This window comes from Otolemur garnettii, unplaced genomic scaffold (genome assembly GCF_000181295.1).
Source record: "Otolemur garnettii isolate 467f Iridium unplaced genomic scaffold, OtoGar3 scaffold00012, whole genome shotgun sequence".
Taxonomy (NCBI): domain Eukaryota; kingdom Metazoa; phylum Chordata; class Mammalia; order Primates; family Galagidae; genus Otolemur; species Otolemur garnettii.
Genome location: NW_003852407.1, coordinates 28602151 through 28609469, shown reverse-complemented (window position 1 = coordinate 28609469; position 7319 = coordinate 28602151). Strand labels below are relative to the sequence as shown.

The 7319-nt window shown below is 42.3% G+C and overlaps 1 pseudogene; it reads right to left on the bottom strand.

Moving 5' to 3' along the window:
• Positions 1–1623: 1623 nt before the first annotated feature.
• Positions 1624–2500, bottom strand: LOC100963587 (annotated as a pseudogene).
• Between the last annotated feature and the right edge of the window lie 4819 nt (positions 2501–7319).

The following is a 7319-nucleotide window of genomic DNA, read 5'->3' as shown; positions in this document are numbered from 1 at the left end:
AGCACTCCAGGAGGTTTTAGGTGTGTGGAAGAGGGTGCATACCACTTTCTAATGTCTACTCATTCACCAAAAATCTGCATTTCAGGTGATAACCCCCATGTTCATTCTGGTTGGCAACTTCCCTAAACAATTCTTAGCTTGTTACGTGGAAGTTTGAGGGAGGGGTTTTGTTGATGTAATACCACTTAATTAAGTACCATCTGAAAAAGCCATCAGCTGACTGTTGGTAATAGCTATAACTTCTCCTGATTCATCAGCACAGATGTTTTATTATTATCAGTAACAATGCACTTGATAGTTTTCCAAAGTTTGATGAAAAAAATAGATCTTTATATTTAGTCTCCCACTCAGATTTCCCTTCATGTGACAGTGTTTCTTTTCTCTTTTGTTATAAAATTTTATTGTGGTAAGAACACAAAAACATAAGATCCATCCTCCTGATAATATTTTTATACATATGGTGGTATTATCTATAGGGACAAGGTTATACATTAGATCTCTAGAATTTATTCATCTGCATAACTGAAACATACACTTGTTGATTAGCAACTTCCATATCCATAGCCCCCAACAAACTCCATTCTATTCTTTGCTTTTATGAGTTTGACCAGTTTAGGTATGTCATAGAAGTTAAAACATGCAATATTTATCCTTCTGTGACTGGCTTATTTTCCTCAAAAGTCATCATGTTATCTCATATAGTAGGATTTCCTTCTTTTTAAAGGCTTAATAATATTCCACTGGATGTATGAACCACATTGTCTTTCTCCTTTCATCCATGAGTGGACATGTAGTTCATTTCCATGTCTGGCTACTGTAAAACAAAGCTGCAGTGAATAGGAGAGTGCTCCTATGTCTTCCAGATCTTGATTGCAACTCTTTTGAATAAATATCTGGAAATGGGATTGCTTGATCAGATGGTAGATCTATTTTTAACTTTTTGGGTTCATTTTAAGTCACATAACTTTATTTTTAAACTAAATGTAAGCACCCAAAGATTAAAGTTCAAAAAAGCAAAACAAAAAGGGAACTTGAACAGCCATCATTGTCTATTTGCTCCTTTTCTAGTGGCCAAAGGGGAGTTCCAGTCAATGTCAGACAAAGGATGTCTCTGGATGGGAAGACAAGTTGAAGGGCCCGGTTGTTGTTTGTGTCATCTTCATCATGATGTGGTTGTTGGCTTTCCTGGAGGAACAAATTTGTGTTTGACTTTCCCATTGAATGGGCCTCTGATCTTAATTATCAAAGTATCCCTTTTCCTGTGGGAAAAGACTAGTAAAAAATAAATACAGTGTGTTATTTAATATCCATTACTATCATCTCAGAAAATATTATTAAATATAAAAATGAACTACTTATTGGGATAGTACCTGTCAACAGTGACTCAATAATGATTTATTAAATGATAAATACCTTAAACTTTTTCTGCACTTGTCACTCTCCTGTTTCAGAAGATTATGACTTTGACTAAACCTTGCTGGTTCTAAGTTTGGTGAGAAATTCAGACTGGGCTAGCAGGAAAGCTAACTCTTAAGGCTTATGACATAAACACTAAGGCATCCTAAAGCCTTACTGGGCCAAGATAAGTTACCTAGTTACCAACAGAAACTCTACTCCATGGCGTCATTCTGGGAAATCTGGAAAATCAAGGGGAAAAGAACTTATCACCTGTAGCATACCACATGCCGTTCTTTTGCATCTACTCCTACTTAGCACTTGGGAAAGGCTTCCTTTTTTAGCTTGTTTCACTTTTCCTTGGTCCTCTACTTTCTTAGTGGCTACCTGGATAGGCTCTTGGTCACCCAGGAGCTGCTGCGGCCCAGTGGCATGTGGGTTTTCATCCAGTTCCAGGATGATGGGGATGCCAGTAGGAAGAGTAATGCTGGAATCTTCACCCAAGATTCCAGATGTTTCAGGAGTGCCCTGCTGTTATTTTCATGAGCAGACCTAAGAATAGTTTTGCCACTTAATACTTCAGGAGCAATCCTTTCATTCCATTAGGGAAGGAGTATTTCCAGAACATTCTTTAAACTTTCAGATCTTGGCAGGTGATACAAGGATACATCACACACTTCATATCTCTGGTCATCATAGATTTCATGGTAGTAAGTCTGATACTCCTCCACTGGGGGTAGGGTTACATTGTAGCTTCTTCTCTCTAGAGCTTCACTTGCTCTTCACAGTGATTCAAAGCTATCTGGTCTCTGTTGAGACCAATCAGGGCTCCATAGTCATTTAAATGCCAGGAGCTTTCCATGGGAACCTGTTCCTGCCCCAGGCTCTTCTAGGATCAGCCAGGCTGTGTGGATTACCGACTAAGAACAGATGTGTGTACATGATCAAATTTAGTTTAATGCTTTGAGTTGCTTCCCACAGTTCAGTCCTGAGCTTCCTCCATTCCTTCAGTGTCAAGTTTCTGATGCACCCAGCTTCAAAAACAATTTTTTGTATTCTAAGCACCATCTCCATATCTTAACATGGTAAGTCTGTACTTGGACATACTGGTACCTGAGCTTCTTTGGTGTTTTCAAATGGGCTAACGTTCAAGGACAATAATACGTCTTGCACGTATTAAACCCTCTTGCACCCACTGGCAAATCTTAACACCCTGAAGTGGAACAAGCACCCATACGTGCATCCTGATGGGGTGAAAAAGAAAGTGCATGCACCACTTGACAAATTTGAGCCTGATTCTAATTCTTAATTCCTTAGTTCCTACCAGGTTAGGGAAACATTGAGGAGAGAGGAACGTGCTAAATGACACCATGGGGACTCAATTAGCCAAACTCATAATAAAGAGAGCTTGATAGGGGCAATTATTCATTTCATTCCACAAATAATGGCATTAAAAGGAAAGAGGAAAATGGGGAGACTCTCTTAAAGGATATATCAACCGTATGTAATACATGGATATTTTCAGGATTCTGATTCAAACAATTTAGCCATAAAAATTGTACAATCATAATGCTCACTGCAGCTTCAAATTCCTGGGATCAAGCGACCGTTCTGCCTCAGTCTCTCAAGTAGCTGAGACACGACCATGAGTTTGCCACCACCATCCCTGGCTAATTTAATTTTTTTTTGTAGAGTTGGGGTCTTGTTATTTTGCCTAGGCTGGTCTTGAACCCCTGGTCTCAAGCAATCCTCCAGCTTCAGCCTCTTCAAGTGATTGGATTATAAGCATAAGTCACCATGACTGATCAAAAAGACATTTTTGAGAAAACTTGGGAAAACTGCAGACTGATTATTGAGAATGAAAAGATTTTTTTTTTTTTTTTGAGATGGAGCCTCAAGCTATCCCACGGAGCCTCAAGCTGTCACCCTGGGTAGAGTGCTGTGGCATCACAGCTCACAGCAACCTCCAACTCTTGGGCTCAAGCAATTCTCCTGCCTCTGCCTCCCAAGTAGCTGGGACTACAGGTACCCACTACAATGCCCGGCTATTTTTTTTTCTTTTCTTGGTTGCAGCCATCATTGTTGTTTGGCCGGCCCAGGCTGGATTTGAACCCACCAACTCAGGTGTATGTGGCTGGCACCTTAGCCACTTGAGCCACAAGTGCTGAGCCGAGAATGAAAAGATATTATAGAGCGGTTGGGAATTTTGCTAGGTGTGATAGTGGTATTGAATTAAGGCTAATGAGAAGAGTCTTCACCTATTTGCAAAATTTGAGATGAAATGACATGTTATCTGAGAGCTGCTTTAAACTCCATTAAAAAATAAGTGTGTGTGTGTGTGCGCGCGCATGCTGGAGGAGGCAGAGACATGAAGAGAGTATCAGAATGTTGGTAATTTTTAAAGCGGGGCGATGAATAAAAAAGAACTCACTATACTTTTCTCTCTATACTTGTACAAAGTCAGACAATTAAGTTCATGAACTCATTCTAGAAAAAGTGCTACACACCTCATTGCTGAATATCACTGTGTCATGTTCTAAGCACTCCCCTTGGGAAGCTATGTACTGACGCCAGCGCCTAGTCCACACTTCAAAGCACTTGTAATAGGATGAGTTTGTGAACTTAATTATCTGATCTTGTACAATGACAGCTCTGATGGCCATTCCAGAAAAAGAGTTCCAAAATTGCTTGAAGGGTGGACTACGTAGGTACTGGCTTTGGTGCACAGCTTCCTCAGCAATGAGGTATGTAGTACCTTTTCTGAGATGAATTCATGAACTTGATTATCAGATCTCATATGTTTGAAATTTCCACAAAAAGGCCATGTTCTCATGCCAAAGCAAGCAGCTATTATACATCAAGTTTGCATGCAAAATTTATATAAAATTTCAGAACAAAACAAAGCATTTGAAACAAATTTCCTAACTCTCAGTAGTCACTCTTTACACCTTAGGCCCCTGGGGTCACACAGTTGCAGTCGTCTGTCATCAGGGCTGGTGCCAGAGGTCTGAGGAGCACTCAAGGGTCGATGGGAATGTTATAATCTGTGGATCAAGCTCTGAGCTTATGTTTTCCCAACTTCTGTCAAAGACCTTTATTGAGATGCAAAGTAAATGTAGTGGGTGAGGACCAATATTAAGAGAAAAAAGAAACAAAATGGACTAGAATAGAAGCATGTCAGACTGCATCTGTCATCATAGGAAATAACTCCTACTGGTTCACCAGTATCAAGGCTTTCGGATTCTGAAGGCACACACAGGCCAGCTGGAGATCTTGTCACTCTGCAGAGTTTGCCTTAGCAACCTCAAAGACAAATACGAGTGGGAGGTGGGCAGAGGAGGTAGACCACCAGGTTAGGCATAGAGGTGTCTAGTGAACTTTTCTTGGCAGGTCACCCCACTCTCTCTAGCACCTGACCATTGGCTTTTAAAGCCACAAGATGATAGTTGTCCCTCAGCCAGTGGGCCTGTCAGAGGCCCCTGATGTCTCCCCTTGTGGCCTTGGCACCTGAAATTCTGGCAACTCTCACTGGGCAGTGACTGCTGTGCTCCACACACAGTGGCCTTGGGGATCAGGTGGCATCCCTTTCTTTCCTCTTTTTTCCAAACTGCACTCATGGCCCTCCACCCCACATGGATCTTTAGACATGGTCCTGCCTGCCCTGCAGGATCTCACTTTCTACTTAGTCAAGAAGGGTCCAGGCCGTCTGACCTTCACTGCTTCCTTTTACTCTCCCTTAACAATCGTGGGTTTTCTCTGCGTGTGTGTCTCCCCTGGTGCTGCAGGAATCTGCAAGGGTGCTAACACCCCCCTCTCCGAGGTTTCTCCCGAGACCCTGCTCATCTTTAGGCTCCTTGAGAACATGCACCCTCCCTGCCATCACTCCCCGCACTCGTCCTCACCCCAGTGTGACTGAGTGCTGGCTAAGAGACGAAGAAGATACGAAGCTGCTGCCGTCCCTTCTCTGCCACTCTGATCTCTAAACTGATCACCCGTCTTTGCCGACTTCTCTCTCATTCTGGTCTTTCTCAGACCCTGGCTCCCAGTAGGGGCTGTTGTCCTAGTGGGTATCACCCCCACATGGGCCTTGAGAGGGATGCTGTATCCTTTTAAACACCCCAGTCCTGATGAGATCAGATCATACTTCATGTTAATTCCACCCCAGCACAACTGAGGCCAGAGACCTTTAAACAAGACAAGATGAAGGATGTGGGGCAAACAAATTAAAGGAATGACCTGGCACCAGCTTATCTACCCAGTAAAGCAGAGCTTTCTCCTGCGTTCTCAGCATGAGGCTGCCTCCCTGCTTCGTCCCTGGGCCACACAGCAGCATTCCTCCTTATGGAAGAGCTTCTTCACATTCTTAAACTCCTCTGAAGTGCAGGCTCAATACAGTGAGATCCAGAGAGGTTCCTTTCCGGCTGTCCTTTTGAGGCCACTGTCCTCACTGAATAACCAGATTTTATAACACCTAAATGTCCACCTCTTTCTTGAGGACATAAGAAAGGCCATGACCCATGACCAGACCAGGCCAAGCCCTTCAGAATCATAAATCCAGACTCAGTATGAGACACATGCCAGGATTGTGATGTGATTTTGTTATAGAATCACTGTCACGCAGCATCACTGACCCCTGGTCACTGAGTTCACTGGCATCCTCTTGGTTTTCATTCTCGCCCTTTTCACTGAACATTGGATACCTCTGCTCCCTTTCACATTCTTTTGTCTTTTGGTCCCTGTGACACTGGGCTCCCCTGGTTTTTCTCCAAACTCTCAGGCCACTTTCTCTCTCTCTGTGCTGCCTACACTCTCTCTCTCAAATGTTGGCATTTTCTAAGCTTCTGTTCTTAGCCTTGTCTTCATCCTCCCAGTTGCTTTTCTCCACTGGGCAGGTATCTGTCCCCAGAACCCCCAATGGTGTTGCATCATCAGCTTTACCAATTTTTTTCTTCTCTAGGCAGACCTGGCTCCTTTCTTCCCAGCACCATCTCCGTCCATAGAAAACCTAACCCTTGGACCTCTCAAACAGCGTCTTAAAAAAATAAAGTAGCCTTTCCTATCCACCTTCCCCTAATCTAATGTGACTTTATGTTTTGAATCCACAATATATTTTAAACATGTTCCTTTTGAACAGCTCTATGTGACACAAGGTTCCAAGGTCTCCTTCTAGCCCCACAGCATACTTATTGACTGGACAGTGTTCTCTGCACTTTACAGTGACAACTAGGCTTCACAGAGGCCCAGGAACCTGCCCAGGGTCACATGCTCAAGTAGTGGACCTGGGACCATGAATACAAGATGACCACATGTGGCGACTTCTTGAGCCACCCGTCTTGCTCTGCCTTCTGCTATAGCTATTTTGGTATTCATTCAATTCTTTTGTGCACAAACTTTTGAGAAACTTTGTTAATTTTCCTTTTGGCTCTTGGCAGCAAGCTTCTTATTTATTTATTTATTTATTTTGTATTAAATCATATCTGTATACATTAATGCTATCATGGGGTACAGAGTGCTGTTGCTATATACAATTTGAAATACTTTTATCTAACTGGTTAACATAGCCTTTATGTCATTTTCTTAGTTATTTGTGTTAAGGGATTTATATTCTACATTTAGAGAAATTCACATGTACCCTTATAGGATAAACCACAGGTGTAATCCCACCAATCACCCTCCTTCCACCCATCCTCCTTTCTCTCCTTCCTTCCCTCTCCCCTTTCCCCATATTCTTGGGCTAAAATTGGGTTATAGTTTTCATATGAAAGCTCTAAATTAGTTTCATAGTAGGGCTGAGTACACTGGATACTTTTTCTTCCATTCTTGAGATACTTGGCTAGGAAGAATATTTTCCAGCTCCATCCATGTAAACATGAAGGAGGTAAAGTCTCCATCTTTCTTTATGGCTGCATAGTATTCCATAATGT